The 17,209-nt window shown below is 44.8% G+C and overlaps 1 protein-coding gene across 4 annotated transcripts in view; it reads left to right on the forward strand.

Moving 5' to 3' along the window:
* The window catches only part of sox5 (SRY-box transcription factor 5), a 471,378-nt gene that overhangs the window by 35,549 nt on the left and 418,620 nt on the right, over positions 1-17,209 (forward strand). Inside the window, exon 2 of one of the 4 annotated variants that reach the window (XM_038811022.1) lies at positions 5,818-5,892. The exons of the other annotated variants lie outside the window; for them this stretch is intronic. The gene's annotated coding sequence lies outside the window, so the exon portion shown is untranslated. The remainder of the gene's footprint in view (positions 1-5,817; positions 5,893-17,209) is intronic. 4 annotated transcript variants of the gene reach the window in all.

A 17,209-nucleotide genomic window follows, 5' to 3' on the forward strand; every position in this document is an offset into this window, starting at 1 on the left:
TATGGTGTAGCTTCTCCTGAATTTGGGATTTTGACAAGGAGGTGGACTCTGAACTTTGCGAGGGCCACATGGATTGAGGATAGATCATTCGGGTGCCTATAACAGAAAAGGGTCAAAGTTGAACCAGTTGAACCTGCGATCTGCCTCGACTGTACTGGGATTCAGAAAACAATGGCAACGATTCGATTTACATCTCAGCTTCATTGAACCGCCCACTCTCAGACACCAGCAGAGGAAGTGCGGACTAGTAGTTTAACCACATGTGTGTGAATTAGGATGTGACATTTTATCCTTTTTTTATTGTTATAAGAGACGAACTCAAGATGTTAACAGGTTTGTATCCCCCCCGTTAGCAAACACTTTAATCCTTAAACCAAAAGGCAAGACATGTCTATCCTAGTGTCTGCAGGATACTTTTAAACCCCCTACCTCTAGACTTGGGTGGAGGGGGGGGGGGGGGGGGGTTGCCACTGCTCTAAGGTCTTCTCGTATCATTTTCCTTTGCTTGGCTGCTCCGAAACCCCGAATGGAACTTTTGTCTTACAGTACGTTTAAAGGCAGTGTGTAAACTCAAATTGTGTACACTTGGTTTTTTTAAAAAAGTATTATAAGCCGTGGATTCTGAATTCAAAAAGCCGGTGATTGGAGGGGAGATGAGGATTCATAGAACAGGCTGTTTGAAAGCAGAGAGGGCTGGATGGCCTTTAACGAATCGCCCATATCAATTATTTTTAAAAATAAAGTGCCGGGAGGGGTGGCATATATGAAAAGTTTACCACCTCCGAAAAACAAAAAGGCCTTGTTGCATATTTAATTTGATTCCATGTGTGGGTTCTGAAGGTGATCGATCAACAATGTGGATGGAAGTATTGAGAAGGGGCTGCTGACCTTGTACGGATGGCCATTGGCCTTGGACGCAGCAGCACTTTTGCGCGAACTATTCTGACTCGATGTTGACACAACCTGGGTAACCGTAACATCCTATCTGGCAGCGAGTTTTAGCACCAGCCTAGCTGATCAAGAGTACTTCAAACCTCAGAGGTGAAAGGAATAAAGCCTTTCCAGTTCTCTCTCTCTCTCTCTCTCCTCCTCTCTGGAGCACAATCCATTTGCCAGCAGGTTTCTTTTAACGCACAATTTCTCGTGCATTTGCATCACCTATTGATAGCTGATCTTTAAACTGTTTTATTGTGCTCTTTGTTTCCTGCTCGACTGGAGACAAAGACGGACCTGTGCCTGCGATCGGTGGATTTGCATGCGGCCAGCATCACCCAAGGAGAATAATTGCTAATACATATTTATGGGGCACAAATTTGCCATTTGTTTATGCATAAAATTATCAGCACCACAGGCTGTATATCCAGAGAAAACGGTGACCTTTTTAGTTCAATAAACAGAAATAAGCCTTTAGTGCTCAATGAACGGATTTCAGGGTGGTAGATTTTTTTTGCGCCAGATGATCCTGATATAGCTCATAAAATTGGGGTAAAGTGGGAGATCTCTCTCGTCAGTGCTGATTTTTTTTTGTGTGTGTTTGGCCTCAGCAGTATCTGGCGGGCTATTTTGGAGAGGGTGGGGGGGACTCTCAAAACAACTGAGTGCACCGGGGCCATCCTGTCTAATTACTTCGAGATAGGGAAGCTAAAGAGGAATTAATGACAGTTGACAAGGGCAATTAATAATTAAAGCAGAGCTGGGAGTCAATGCAATAAGCAGATGACAATGGCTGGGGTAACTGTACATGACAGCTTTCATCCGTTTCGAACCGAAGTGAGCTCTCTGGCACACAGGGCCACTCTGAGAGAGAGGGAGGGGAAGAGAACAAAGCGCCTATAATCTGGTCACTCTGTGTAACTGTGGACATCCTGCAGCAGCAACCCCCCACCACCCCCCCGGTCCCCAGCCAGCCAGCCTTGTTTACCTCTCACAATCAGGTGTTGACAAGACTATTTAATATTCATGTTTTAGATTGGAGGAGGGGGAACTAAAAGTGAGAGGTTGCAGAGAGCTGAGGTGGTATTTCCATATCAAAGGCCAGATATATAATTATACTGCCCCAGGTTTGGTCTGCATGTTCAACATTTATATTTTAAAAACATCTTACTTTCCGGGCGACGTTGAAAACATCCCTCCTTCCCCTCGTTTATCGAGAGTGGTCAGTTTTTGACTGACACACAAGCTTTGTTTTGTTTTTATTTTCTCTCAAACAAAAGCAAACTACTGCGGGTGCTAGAAATCTGAAATAAAACAACAGAAAGTGCTGGGGGAAGTCAGCAGGTCTGGCAGCATCTGCGGAGAGAGGAGCAAAGTTAATATTTCGAGTTCAATATTCTGCTCTCTTTGGTTTTTTTTTAAATTTCATTTTATTTTCTGTCTTTGTCTTTTAATTTTTTTAAAGATTTAAATTCCAGGAGCTTGGAATAACAGCTGTAATACTCCCTGGCCCGCATTGTGCAGCCAAAGATTGATTGGATCAGTTGAAATTATTTGCGTGACATTTATTTCGCTCCAGCTCTGCTGTACATTTCCACATAACATGAAGCTCCCAAAGCCGTGTAAACGAGTGCCCCCCCCCCCCCCCCCTCCCCCAGTCCATCGTGTACGCTCAGCATCGCAAGTTGGTCAAAACAGATTGTTTGAATCCCTGCTTCAAAAACATCTTTTGTGCATGTTCGGACAGTTCTGCTCCAGATCTTTCAAAATGTAGTGGCGTCTACACACATGTGAGGTGAGCAAGTCCCTGATCCCACAGCTCCGCTGTCCCTGAAATCAACTGAAAGGCTGTTGGGTGTTGTCGTGATACAATGCAGTCCCAATCACTCCCACAGAAATGGTGAGATTTGAGCTTTTAGCCCAACATTTTAGGCCATGTACGAACTTTCAATTATTATCTCCCTTTAACCCCAAGCGCTATATCTAATTCCTTCTTGAAATTACACAACGTTTACACCTCAACTACGTTCTGTGGTAGTGAATGGCAGTAAGATGTTGTTTCACAGCACCAGGGGCACAGGTTCGATTCCTGGCTTGGGTCACTGTCTGTGCGGAGTCTGCACGTTTTCTCCATGCCTGCATGGGTTTCCTTCAGGCGCTCCGGTTTCCTCACACAAGTCCCAAAAGACGTGCTTGTTAGGTCAATTGGACATTCTGAATTCTCCCTCTGTACCTGAACAGGCGTCGGGGTGTGGCAGCTAGGGGATTTTCACAGTAACTTCATTGCAGCATTAATGTAAGCCTACTTGTGACACTAATAAAGATTAAAATAATTCCACAGATTTACCACTCTCTGGGTGAATTAATTTCTCCTCACCTTACTCCTAAAAGGTTTACCCCTTATTCTCAAAACTATAACCCCTAGTTCTGCCCCCCCCCCGCCCCGCCCGCCTGCCCGCCCGCCCCCCGAATCTGGAACATTCTTTCTGAATCTACTCTGTCTAATCCTGTTAGAATTTTGTAGGTTTTTTGAGATCCCCTCGGACTCTTCTAAACTCCAATGAATATAATCCTTTTTTTCTTATAAATTTAGAGAACCCAATTTTTTTTTCCAATTAAGGGGCAATTTAGGGTGGCGAATCCACCTAGCCTTCCATGCCCGTTGGGCACTGCAGGGGTTAGGGTGCTTTACTGGCCCCTTTAATTTCACTCTTATTTGATGTTTTTAAGTTTCCATTGATCTTTGTTATGTTCAGGCAGTGCCTCTAACAGGAGCGGCCCGTTTTTGCTTTGTCCCTCAGTTTGTTTCCTTTCTTCTGTTTTGTTGGTGGACCTTAAAAGGTTGGCCAAGGGCAGCACGGTGGCCTAGTGGTTAGCACAACCGCCTCACGGCGCTGAGGTCCCAGGTTCGATCCCGGCTCTGGGTCACTGTCTGTGTGGAGTTTGCACATTCTCCCCGTGTCTGCGTGGGTTTCGCCCCCACAACCCAAAAATGTGCAGAGTAGGTGGATTGGCCATGCTAAATTGCCCCTTAATGGAAAAAATAATTGGGTAATCTAAATTTAAAAAAAAAAGGTTGGCCAATTCACCTACCCTGCACATCTTTGGGTTGTGGCGGTGAAATCAATTGGATTCTTGTTGGTATCATTAAGTGGATTGGCCACATTAAATTGGCCCTTAATTATTTTTTTAAAAATCCAATTGATGCCTAGAATTCCCAACCCTTATTGTTTGAGAGAAAGTTCCAGCTTTCCACTGTCATAGTGTGAAGAAATGCTTCCATTGCCAAATGACCAGAGGGAGGGTTTCTCTCTCACCACCCTATGGAAGCTTTTTGATGTCACAAACACCTCAATCAGATGACCCCCTCAATCGTCTGTTGTTGAAGATTTATTCAGATTTATGCAACAGTCCCCAAATGCGACTGCCTAAACTACAGGGTCCTTCTGTTGATTCAAAGGGGTGGTATAAGAGGGATGACTACATGTAAAAATGCAACTTTTCTTAGCTGTGTCAATTGGAGGGGCGTTCAAATTCCAGGACACCCTGTGTCACAGTCTGATACCAATGGACAGAGCTTGTTTGCTCTTCTGACTTCTGCTAGGTGGTGTTGTGCCCTAATCAGTAACCTTCAAAAGGAACCATTAAGAGCCCACGAAGAATGAAGGGACTTTCATTGGAACATATAAAATTCTAGCAGTGCTGGACAGATCGAATGCAGGGATGTTGTTTCCACTGCCTGTGGAGGTCTAAAACAAAGGGTCACAGTCTCAGGATATGGAGTAGACTATTTAGGACTGAGATGAAGAGAAATCTCTTCACTCAGAAGGTGGTGGACCTGTGGAATTATCCACTACAAAAGGCTGCGGAGGCCAAGTCACTGAATATATTCAAAAAGGAAATAGATAGATTTCTAGACTCTAAAGGCATCAAGAGGTATGGGAAGAGCGCTGGAGTGTGGTGCTGAGATCGAGCATTGGTCATGATTATATTAGTTAGCTTAGGGCTGCACGGTGGCGCAGTGGTTAGCACTTGCTGCCTCACGGCACCGAGGATTAGTATTCAATCCCGGCCCCGCATCACTGTCCGTGTGGTTTACACATTCTCCCCCTGTCTGCGTGGGTTTCACACCCATAACCCAAAGATGTGCAGGGCCACGCTAAATTGCCCTTTAATTGGAAAAAAAGAAAAAAAATATTAATTAACTCAATTGATGGGACAGCTGGTTCGTGATGCAAGTGAAGCCAACAGCATGGGTTTAATTCCTGAACCGGCTGAGGTTATTCATGAAGGCCCCATCTTCTCAACTTTGCCCCTCACCTGTGCCCCTCAGGTTAAATCACCACCAGTCAGCTCTCCCCCTCAAAGAGAAAAGTGAAGCTATGGCGACTTTCCTTTTATTGAATGGTGGAACAGACCCAAGGGGTCAAACGGTCTACCTATTCCTCCTTCTGTTTTCTATGTTTCAGAAAGGGCCAAGACGTTTTCTGTCTTTTTTTTTGTGGCCTCAGGATCCTCTGCCTCCTCCCAAAAATAAACACAGGTGCACTCCACTCCTGAAGCCCCTCCCTCCACAAACCCAACCATACTTGTCATGCCATATGACTCAATGGGAGTGGAAGCCTATTTCCTCCCAACCCCCCATCCCCAACCAAGTGACCAGTGAACTGCAAAGTTTTTTTTTGGCACCCAACATTTGGCAACAGCGTTTAACTGGGACCTGAAGCTGAATCTGGCTACTCAGGCCTCTGACCACCTTGTGGGGTTTTCAGTCCACTGACTTCATACCTATTATGGGGGCAAATTCCAGTGAGTGTCTAATTTGGACTAGTGCTATTCATTCTATGGGACTCTAATTACAATGTCAATCATTCCATTTGACAGCGAGGCAAATGCTGCAATCGAACAATATGTGTCCATCATTCAGTTAACAAATAGGAGCAGAAGAATCGGCAGAAGGTAAAAGAAATTTCGTTAACCTTCTACAATCTTGGTCGTTACACAGCACGATAATTGGGTTGACTAATCATGGCAATCAATCTCTATCAATTAACCAACAACAGACCCAAACACCCCTCCCCGCTCTGCTAGAGACACTTGCGAATCACATGCCCAAATTCATCTGTTCCTTCCAAGCAAGCTACACAGTAAAGCTCCCTCGCAAGGGTTCTCGATGTGGAGAGAGGGAGTGATTGACCTCAGATTAGTCTAAATGCCTCGCATTTTTGACAGGTTTATGATAAGAAAGTGGTCAGCGCATCCATTGGGCTGGTAATGTTGGTGTATGGGTGCACACACAAATGTAAATCATGAGAGGCAACATTCATTCAGGATCAACCAGTTCCAAGGTGTAAAGGCAGCATTAAAGGGACATGTTTCAGTACGTTGTATTTACTCAGTATTCGGAGCTCCAGAGAATGGCATGATTGATGATCTCTGCTGATGAAATTCGTCTTCGTGGTGCTTCTACCAACATTAGGGCAAAGTGCAAAACAAGTGAAATACAGGATTGGAATCTGCTGTAACCTTCCTAAAAATGACAATAATGCCCGTAAACAGGTTTCAGAGTGGATTTGGTTTGGATAGAAATATATATTTCCAATCCTTTTCACCAGGGAGAAAAATTTCATGAAAGGCTTAAATGTACAAAAGCTGAAAAATACTCATTCCTAACCTATTACATAGAAAAGGATGGGAACTTAAAGATACCTGCTCAAAAATGTGGAAAATAACTTTTGTGTATACTGTTTTAAGGCACTCTACTGCTTAATTGTTTAACTCGGCTAGCTATGAAAATAATCTGGAAGGCAGAAGATATGTTATCCATTGACCTAATCGTGGCACATTAGATAATAAATTCCATCAGAGGCTGATCCAGCCATTTCCTGACCGAAATGCAGTCACCATTATTTTCCACCTTTATTTTTTTTTAAATTTAGAGCACCCAATTCATTTTTTCAAATTAAGGGACAGTCTAGTGTGTCCAGTCCCCCTAGCCTGCACATCTTTGGGTTGTGGGGGTGAAACCCAGGGCAGACACGGGGAGAATGTGCAAACTCCACACGGACAGTGACCCAGAGCTGGGATTGAACCTGTTTCCTTGGCGCCATGAGGCAGCAATGCTAACCACTGCTCTATTTTCCACCTTTAAGAGTGCACTCGCCATTGAGTCAAAAGGTTGTAGGTTCGTGTCCCACACCAAAGACCAAAAAAATCTAGGCTGATGCTTCAGTACTGTATTGAAGGAATGCTGTGCTGACACAGGTGCTATCTTTCTGATGAGATGTTAAATCGAGGCCTGTCTACCCTCAAGTGGACATAAAACCATTGGCACTATTTTGAAGAAGAGCTGGAGAATTCTCCGCAGTGTCCTGGCCAATATATAGCCCTGAATAGACATCTGGAAATAGACTATCTGGCCATTTATTTCACTGCTGCCATTTATTTCACTGCTGCTTGTGGGAGCTTGCTGTGCATAGATTGACTGCCACATTTTCTGCATTACAACAGTGACCACACTTCAAAAGAAGTGCAAAGCTCTTTAGGATGTTCTGAGATCATGAAAGGTACTGCGTGAATGCAAACGCTTTCATTTTTCGTACATATCAAAAGAATCGGAATCACCTCTGGAGCAGTTTAGACTTTTCTGATGGAGGGAAGGTAAATGTTGAAGACACTGGAACTGAGATTTTAATTCTCAGTGCAAGGCCCGGGAAATTTTAACTCCTGCCTGAGCCTCCCAGGGAGCAGCCAGTGGGAGTGGGAGGAATTCCGACAGCAGAGTGGCACCAGAGGGGAGCCGGTGGAGCAGCCAACGGCTACTCGGGTACGTGGTTAGGAATGGATCAGTAATATGTAATATTGTGGATAGCACAATCGCTTCACAGCTCCAGGGTCACATGTTCAATTCCGGCTTGGGCCACTGTCTGTGCGGAGGCTGCACATCCTCCCCGTGTGTGCGTGGGTTTCCTCCGGGTGCTCCGGTTTCCTCCCACAGTCCAAAGATGTGCAGGTTAGGTGAATTGGCCATGATAAATTGTTCTTAGTGTCCAAAATTGCATTTAGTGTTGGGTGGGGTTACTGGGTTATGGGGTTATGGGGATAGGGTGGAGATGTTGACCTTGGGTAGGGAGCTCTTTCCAAGAGCCGGTGCAGACTCGATGGGTTGAATGGCCTCCTTCTGCACTGTAAATTGTATGAATTCTATGTTGGATCAGGAACAGGAAGACTGGGGATGGTGGAAGGCCAATGATTCCACGTGGCTCCTGGAGGCCCATTCTGCCTTACAAGGAAACTAATGAAAGTTAGACGTTACTTAAGTCTCTCGGCCTCCTCTGGCCCGGGATCTGTTATTCTGTCCAGTTAACGGTGGGATAATTGGTTAAATGCTGGCAGGGTCATAATTGGTTTGTATTACTCTGAATCTAATGAATTCATGAGATTGCTGCTTGTCTGCACCATAAAGATGCTGGCAGGTGGGAATGCATAAGAATGCGACAGTATTCACCTCTGCTATTTAACCACCCCGAGTCACTCTTCAGAACATGTCGGTGGGCTTGCTAGACCACTTCGAAGGGCAGTTAAGAGTCAAAGCTCTTTAGGATGTTCTGAGATCATGGAAGGTGCTGCGGGAATGCAAATGCTTTCATTTATTTTACACATCAAAAAATTGGAATCGGCTCTGGAGCAGTTTAAACTTTTCTGAAGGAGGGAAGGTAAATGTTAAAGACAGTGGAACTGAGATTTTAATTCTCAGCTAGTTGGTCAGGGCTATTTTAACCACCGGCCCACACTATTTCTGCCAGACAAACAGTGTTTGTCATTTTGGGGTTTTTATTGAGCTGCTACCTTTTGTATACGTGTAGAGACAGATGGACCTGCTGCTACCGTCACAAAATCTCACTGCTTCTGGAGAATAGCATTGCAGTAATATTATGAGATGGCATGGGTGGCACGGTAGCACAGTGGTTAGCACTGTTGCTTCACAGCGCCAGGGACCCGGGTTCGATTCCTCGCTTGGATCTATGTCTTTGCGGAGTCTGCACGTTCTTCCCGTGTCTGTGTGGGTTTCCTCCGAGTGCTCTGGTTTCCTCCCACAAATCCCGAAAGACGTGCTGTTAAGTGAATTGGACATTCTGAATTCTCCCTCAGTGGACCTGAATAGGCGCCGGAATGTGGCGACAAGGTGATTTTCACAGTCACTTCATTGCAGGGTTAATATAAGCCCACTTGTGACACTAACAATGATCATTACTATTAGTGATCCTGGACTAATAATCTGGGAGTTTAAACTCTATCGTGTGACTTGGATTCAGTTAAAACAATATCTGACCAAAAGCTGGAGTTAGGAAATGTGTCCCATTGGGGTCAGAAAAATCCAACTGGTTCACTCATGTCCTTCAGCGAAAGAAATCCTCCGTCCTCATCTGATCTGGCCTATATGTGACTCCAGTCTTGTACCAACGTCGTTGACTCTTAATTGCCCTCCAAAGTGGCCTAGCACACCACTTAGTTGAAAGAAGGCTGGCCACCACCATCGTCTCAAGAGCAACTGAAGGTGACCAATAACTGCTGGCCTTGCCAGCATATACCCACATCCTGAGAATGAATTAACTGATTGTTAAAATCACTAGCGGCATGTGATCCAACTCCTGGAACTCCAGGCTTCATTTCATTGCTGTGTTTATCCATCATTCCTGTACAGTAAATAAAAGCTATGTGGAAAATGCATGTGCCAAATGTTTTTCAAGGCAGCCACATCCTCCCGCGACCTGTTAAGATTAGATGAACAGAGCTGGGGGAAATTTCACGAGTTCCCTCAGCCAGGGCCCTGACTTGAATCGGAGGGCAGTGCCTCTGATTCTTGACGCTGCCATTTCTCCAGTTAACTAATTGGTTTTTAAAAAGTGCTTCCTTCTCAGGGTGCGAATGTTGCTGGTAAGGTCAGCATTTAATGTCCATCACTAGTTGCCCCGAGAAGGTGGTGCTGAGCCCTGTCCTTGCCCTGCAGATAAAGATGTGATTCAACTGAGTGAATTGCTCAGTTTTCAGGTTTCCTTCCTTTTTAAAGGGTGTGAAGAACCAGTTGGATTCATAATGCAGCAGCTTTGTGGTCACTTTTGTTGATACCAACGAAACTGGAGTTCAAATTCTCAAGCTGTTGATGGGATTTTAATTCCTGTTGTCTGGTTATTAGTCCAGTTACATAACCACAACACGACTGAACCCAGGCATATTGTATATATTTAATAATGCACAAAAGTTGGAGAAATATTTGCTCTTATGTGCGTGAGAAACATAAAAGACAGAAGCGACCGTCCATGTATATTGGCATTTAAAAAAATAAATTTAGAGTACCCAATTCATTGTTTCTAATTAAGGGGCAATTTAGTGTGGCCAATCCACCTAGCCTGCACATCTTTGGGTTGTGGGGGCGAAACCCACACAAACACGAGGAGAATGTGTAAACTCCATACAGACAGTGGCCCAGAGCTGGGATCGAACCTAGGACGTCAGCGCTGTGAAGCAGCAGAGCTAACCCACTGCGCCACCTTGCTGCCCTTATATTGGCATATTTAAGAAATCCGTGTAATGCTCTCGATCGCTTATTTCAACTGTTGAGGGGAAGCAGACTGCATCCTACATCTGTGCTGTTTTCTGACTGCTGTGAAGTTTTATTTCCTTAATTATTCTGATTATTCAATGTTGCGTTCTCTTCCTTGAGCTATGGAGTGCCATCTTTAAGGATTTGATCAGCCATTAATAAACAAGATGGACAGCATTAGCCAACAGCAGTTGTCCTGAAGCATGGGCACTTTTATTTATAAGAATCTGCACCTTTTATTCCTATCATCCCGTGACACTCACCACACACCTGTGGTTGACTGAAGTCCGCCCCCACCCTTACCCTATCCTCATGAGGTCACAACCCCATCAAGGAGTCAAATCCCCAGGTGATGAGGAATGCATTGTTACGAGCACACATTTTAAAAAAAATTTAGATTACCCAATTCATTTTTTCCAATTAAGGGGCAATTTAGTCTGGCCAATCCACCTACCCTTGCACATCTTTGGGTTGTGAGGGCGAAACTCACGCAAAACGGGGAGAATGTGCAAACTCCACACAAACAGTGACCCAGAGCCGGGATCGAACCAGGGACCTCGGCGCCGTGAGGCAACAGGCCTTACCCACTGCGCCACCGTGCTGCCCTCAAACACGCATAACTGATCGGCAGAAAGACCAGCTGGTCCATCAAAACTACCTGATGCTCATGGTGCCTGGAACATCATGTCCTTTCCAAACTACCCCTCCCATCCCAACCAACTCCAAAACAGCCATGTTATCTCATGAGAGAAGCAGATAAAAAAAAACAAATACATATTGTTCCAAAATCATGCCAAGGGTAAAGCTGTTTGTGTGTTTTTTTTGGAGTAAAAGCTCCATCTAACACAGAAGCTGAGGATCCATGGTTCAGTCCATAGCCTACAAATCAGGATTTTAAAAAGCTGGTGGGAATGGACAATAATTGCTGGCCTTGGCAGTAAAGCCAACATCCTGAGAATGACTTTGTAAGATTGTTCGTAAGATTGTAACTACTCACGGAAGACTCGGACAACATGTAAATTGTGGGTAGTAGGCCCAAGAAACACAAAGAAATGAAAGCGGGCTCAGAGAATAAAGCCATCTGCCGACATTGGCACTGAAGCCAATCAATGCAATATAAATAGACTACCGGCTACTTCTGTGCTGTAGTATTTAAATTGGTATTTATGTCTTAGCTTGTGAGCTCATTTCACGTATTTTTCATTTTCTGTTATTTATTGTTATGTCGGTGTATTTCTTTTTTTACTTTTGCTTTATTACTATGGTTTTCCCATTATTTTCCATGTACTAATGTAAATAATGAAACGCCAATAAAACATTTTTTAAAAAAGGTTATAAATACTCCAGATTTGTTGTGAAATAGTTATTGGACCAGAGTAATAATCCAGGGGTCAGGAGCTGAATCACACCAGGGCTAGTATCACAATGGAATTCAACAATAATTCAAGTTAAACAATGACTACTTTTTTTTTAATAAACATTTTATTGAGGTATTTTTGGTATCGGAACAACAACAACAAAATAAACATGTACATGAAACTTACAGGTCCCACCTTTATTAACCCCCTACTCTAAGCTAAACTAACCCCCCCCCCTTCTGCTGACGATTAATTTTCCGCGAAGAAGCCGACGAACGGTTGCCACCTCCGGGTGAACCCTAACATTGACCCTCTCAAAGCGAACTTGATTTTCTCCAAGCAGAGAAAGCTAGCCATGTCCGATAGCCGGGTCTCCGACTTCAGGGGCTTGAGTCCCTCCAAGCTAATAATATCCATCTCCGGGCTACCAGGGAAGCAAAGGCCAGAACGTCTGCCTTTTTCCTCCTGGATTCCCGGGTCTTCCGACACCCCGAAAATCGCCACCTCTGGACTCAGTGCCACCTTGTTTTTAAAACCGTGGACATGACATCTGCAAACCCCTGCCAAAATCCCCTAAGCTTTGGACATGTCCAGAACATGTGGTCATGGTTCGCAAGTCCTCCCGCACATTTTGCACACCTGTCTTCCACCTCAAAAAACCTGCTCATCCGGGCCACTGTCATATGAGCCCGATGAACGACCTTGAGCGTGGCACATGTTGCGGACGCATTGACTCTACTCAACGCATCCGCCGATAGACCATCCTCTATCTCTTCTCCCAGCTCCTCCTCCCGTTCGAGCTTCAGCTCCTTGGTCTGCGTCTCCTCTGACCCCATAAGTTCCTTGTAAATGTCAGAGACGCTCCCTTCTCCTACCCACCCTCTGGAAACTACCCTGTCCTGAATCTCCCTTGTCTGTAGGAGCGGGAAGGTTGACACCTGTTTACGTAGGAAGTCCCGCACCTGCAGATACCTGAATTTGTTGCCCCTCGCCAACCCAAACTTCTCCTCCAGCGCCCTCATACTCAGAAAGCTCACCTCTATAAACATATCCCCCATCCTCTCAATCCCTGCTCTCCGCCATATCCGGAACCCCCTATCCATACTTCCCGGGGCAAACCGGTGATTATTACAGATTGGGGACCAGACCGATGCTCCCTCTGCTCCCACATGTCTCCTCCATTGCCCCCAGACTCTCGGGGCCGCCACCACCATGGGGCTGGTGGAGTACCGTGCCGTCAGGAACGGCAGAGGCACAGTTACCAACGCCCTGAAACTGGTGCCCTTGCATGAAGCCACCTCTATACACTCCCATGCCGACCTCTCCCCCACCACCCACTTCCTGATCATGGCTATATTCGTCGCCCAATAGTAGTTACTAAAATTTTGCAGCCCAGCCCGCCCTCTCCCCGACTCCGCTCAAGCATGACCTTCATTACTCACGGGGTCTTGCCCGCCCAAACGAAGCCAGCGATCACTTTGTTGACCTGTTTAAAAAATGACCACAGAATAAAGCTGGGGAGACACTGAAATGCAAACAGGAATCTCGGGAGGACCGTCATCTTCACCGTCTGCACCCTCCCAACCAGTGACAACGGAAGCGCGTCCCATCTCTGAAAATCATCCTTCATTTGGTCTATTAGTCGGGCCCGATTTAATTTATGCAGCTGCTCTCATTCCCACGCCACTTGAATGCCGAGATACCTAAAGCTTCCCCCTACTAATCTAAACGGCAGCTCCCCCAATCGCCTCTCCTGTCCCCTCGCCTGGACCGCAAACATCTCACTTTTCCCCATATTTAGCTTATACCCCGAAAACTGTCCAAATTCCCCTCATAATTTCTTCCATCCCCTCTATTGGGTCCGATACATACAGAAGTAGGTCGTCTGCATAGAGCGAGACTCTGTGCTCCACCCACCCCCGGACAACAACGAATACTTTTGAGCTGTTGTAAAAACCGAACATGTTCACGACTGTCCTTCAGAGACTGCCACACTTACCTGATTTGGCTCATAGTCAATGTTATGGGATTGTCCTTTACGTCCTCTGAAGAAAACCAACCAACAGCGCTTAGAAAGTACAACTGGCTTAGTGCAGCCAAGGATGACCAAAAAACACAACCATTTATATTCTCAGAAGAGATATAAAATGAAATGAAGCAGTTGTCCTCCATAACTCACCAATTTTTCCTGTGTACCTTTTCTGCTTTACAAAATATACTAATCTACACTGCAGGCCATTTACATTTGACATATAGATATATACATAAAATATATATTTCAATCATAGAATCCCGACAGTGCAGAAGGAGGCCATTCAGCCCATCAAGTCTGCACCACCTCTTGGAAAGAGCCCAACCTCCACCCTATCCTCATAATCCAGTAACCCTACCTAATGTTTTGGACATTAAGGGGCAATTTAGCGTGGCCAATCCACCTAACCTGCACACCTTTGGACCATATCAATAAAATATTTCATTCTTATTTCTGACACAAACAATTTAAATGAGATTTCTCTTGGGTGTAAGTTTTGCACTTTTAGTGCCAATGATTCAAGGGGTGAAGGAGTCAATCGGAGGTAGCCCTCTTGCCCAGATATGACACAAATGACCACTCCAGCTCTGATAATCAAGAGTGGACGGTGGATCAATGCACTATGTATTTTGGCCCAAAACTCAGTACAAAGTGAATCCCTATCACATTTATCATGTACAGCTTCACATGTGAACCTATTATAATACATGATCCCTAGGGGGTAATTCTTGAGAGTGTAAAAGGTATGATAGCAAGTCGCCAACCTGATTTGCATCCATGTGACCGGCTTCAATGGAAACCAAAATCGTGGAAGATGTAAAATGGGTTACCCAAAGTCAAAATTACTCCCTCATGTCTCGGTATTCAGTAGGATACAAGTATTCCTATAAAGAGATTAAATATCACTTTGCTGCATATGCTGAACTTAATGGGCTTTGTCTGAACATGCACTTCATTCTACCAACTAAATTTGGGGTTGGAATGCAGTTTCTGATGCCTTTGTATGTGACCTTTCTCCCATTTGTACAGGAGTTTCTGGGGGGCATTTTGTTTCGAAGGAAAGGGCACAGCACTTGGTTCAAATGATTCTATTTATTTCCATAATTGGACAAAATAAACCATGACAAACAAGTTTGTCAAAGGTCACTTGCATTGTTATGTCAAAAATGCAGCAAATCTGTCTATCTTTAGTCAGTTAAACAAGAATAGTACCTTGTAGAAGAGAACTAAATATTTATGCGGCATTAAAAAAAAATCAGATAATGTTCAAATTAAGGACGAATTTGGAGAGGCTGAGGAATTGGATTTGGTGGATGTTTTAACTGCATATTGCTTGTTCTGTGAGCTCAGAGATCCCGGGCATGGATGATTCCTTGGTGTATAATACAAGGAGCGAGCAGAGTGAGATATCCATTAGTCGCACCGACCTATTACAGCAGGAGGGTGGTGAATAAAAGACTGCTTTTCAGGTAGTCACAGGTCAAGAAGCTGTATAAAGAGATGTTTTTATATTCATATCAATCTGGAATATCAGGTTTCAGTTGTCGGTTCCATAAAGGACCAGCTTGCAACCCATAATAGATAATGTCCCACCTTTTTGTCAAACACATATGCAAATCCACTTGATTTTATTTCTTTGAAATTGCTGATTTTAAACACGTGGCCTCAAGAACGGGTGATGTGTAAGCAGGTTTAATGCATTCTGTGGCGTACAAATCTGTACTGAAGTGACAGTAGAAAGCTTCAACCTATTACTGGCGGTTTTAAAACTTTCATTATAAATTTGTTCTTTAATATGCAACTGAATTCAAAGCTACATCCGGGTGCTTTGTCTGGCCATTTGAGTGCACAGCCAATTGACAGTTTGCTTTTTAAAAAAAATAAATTTTCTGTACCCAATTATTTTTTCCAATTAAGGGGTAATTTAGTGTGGTCATACCACCTACCCTACACATCTTTGTGTTGTGGGGATGAGACCCATGAAGACACGGGGAGAATGTGCAGACTCACATGGACAGTGACCCAGGGCCAGAATTGAACCCGGGTCCTTGATGCCGTGAGGCAGCAGTGCTAACCACTGCGCCGCCCTGTCGTCCAGCTCAAGCCAGTTATGTACTCATCTATGGCTTTCTACTTTAATTAGGCTTATCCATCCATTTCACCACAAGATATATTGATTTGTAAACCATACCTATTTATGGGAAGCCCAGATCCAGTTGGCAGTAGTTTTTTCCTACACTTACATTTTTCCTTGAAATTGGGCTTCAGGCAGCCAACTTTGGCCAATTTCTCCCTGCCTTTAAGAACAAAGAACAAAGAAAAGTACAGCACAGGAACAGGCCCTTCAGCCTTCCAAGCCTGTGCTGACCATGCTGCCCATCTAAACTAAAATCTTCTACACTTCCAGGGTCCGTACCCCTCTATTCCCATCCTATTCATGTATTTGTCAAGATGCCCCTTAAACGTCACCATCGTCCCTGCTTCCACCACCTCCTCCGGCAGCGAGTCCCAGGCATCCACTACCCTCTGTGTAAAAAAACTTGCCTCGTACATCTCCTCTAAACCTTGCCCCTTGCACCTTAAACCTATGCCCTCTAGTAATTGACCCCTCTACCCTGGGAAAAAGTACCTGACTATCCACCCTGTCTATGCCCCTCATAAGTAAAAGTTCTGAGGTCATTGTTGTCACCCCAACTAAATTCCCCCTCACACTCCTGCTGAGATTAGCCAGCTCAGCACAGACGCTGAGAGGGAAATTTGCTGTCTCTCATAATAATTGTAAACGCTGAAGGAATATGAGCCCGCTTTGAATTCCTGTGGCCAATTTTAATAATATAAGGAATGCAAAGTACAAGTCAGGAGTGTGAATGTGCTCCACTTGCCTGGATAAGTGCCGACCAACAACACTAAAGGAGCCCAACACCACCCCAGACAAAGCACGCCACTTGATTGGGCCTTGATCCACCACCTCCAACATCCACTCCCTCCCCTACACTGCAACAGCTCACTAAGGATCTTTGACAGCCCATTGAAAGCCATGACGTCTGCTACTAGAAGGATAAAGGTGGCACATGCCAGGGAAACCATCAATTGCATGTTCCCCTCCAAGCCACCCCCCCAATCTGGACCTTGAACCATATCACCATTCCTTCACTGTCACTGGGTCAAAATCCTAGAACTCCGAACGTAACAGCACTAGGGTGTACCTACATCACATCTACTGTAGAGGTTCGATAAGGCAGCTCAACAACACCTTCACAAGGGCAATTTGGGATTGGCAAC

Source organism: Scyliorhinus canicula, chromosome 11 (assembly GCF_902713615.1).
Source record: "Scyliorhinus canicula chromosome 11, sScyCan1.1, whole genome shotgun sequence".
Lineage (NCBI taxonomy): Eukaryota > Metazoa > Chordata > Chondrichthyes > Carcharhiniformes > Scyliorhinidae > Scyliorhinus > Scyliorhinus canicula.